The following is a 1,031-nucleotide window of genomic DNA, read 5'->3' on the forward strand; positions in this document are numbered from 1 at the left end:
CCTCTTTTTTTTAGGAGTATGTTTGTTAACTTTCTTTGTAGTTACCATGAATTTTACCCTTATCTTTCTAAGTTTGAAGCAATCTACCATTACTTGGTATCGCCTTGCCTTCCTCTCCATTAGAAGGTTCTATACGTATGCCGTTTATTCCCTCTTCTATTTTTTTGATGTTGTTGTCATTTACTAATTATCTGCTCTCATTCCCTGTTGTATTTCTTTTGGTTTTGGATAGTCCATTAGAGTTCATTTCCTAGATTGGTATCTGGCTGGTATGATCCTGCATCCTAGGTTCTGCCTGTGAGCTGAAGCTGTTTGTCCTTAGATCGAACAACTCGCTTTGATAGTTCTTGTAAGTTTGGTTTGACTTTTACATATTCCTTTAATTTCTGTTTATCTGGAAATGACCTAATTTCACCATCTAAGTTGAACGTGAGTTTTGCAGGATATATTATTCTTGGCTGGCAATTTTTTTCTTTCAAGATTTGATATATGTCATCCCATTGCCTTCTTGCCTGCATGGTTTCTGCCGAATAATCTGAGCTTAGTCTTATTGTTTCTACACTGTATGTAACTTCTTGTTTTTCATGAGCTGCTCTCAGGATTCTTTGTTTGTCTTTGGTTTTGGGGAGTGTAAGTATGCTATGCCTTGGTGATTTTCTTTTGGGGTCTCTTCTATATGGTGTTTGTTGAGCCTCTTGGGTGGCCAGCTTTTCATCATTCATGATATTGGGGAAGTTTTCTGTCAGCAGTTCCTCAATGATCCTCTCTGTGTTTTCTGTTTTCTCCCCTGTTCTGGAATTCCAATCCCTCACAAATTTTTGCTTTTGATTGTGTCCCACGTAACTCTCAGGGTCTCTTCATTTTTCTTTGTTCTTTTATCTGAGTTTTCCTCAGACAGAGTTCTATCCAAGTGTTGGTCTTCAATTCCACTGATCTTGTCTTCGACCATTTTAAATCTGCTTCTCAGCCCTTTTATGACATCGTCCATTTCTGAAATCTTGTTGTTTATCTTTTGGATTTCTAATTGTTGT

Source organism: Trichechus manatus, unplaced genomic scaffold (genome assembly GCF_000243295.1).
Source record: "Trichechus manatus latirostris isolate Lorelei unplaced genomic scaffold, TriManLat1.0 scaffold00047, whole genome shotgun sequence".
Taxonomy (NCBI): Eukaryota; Metazoa; Chordata; class Mammalia; order Sirenia; family Trichechidae; genus Trichechus; species Trichechus manatus.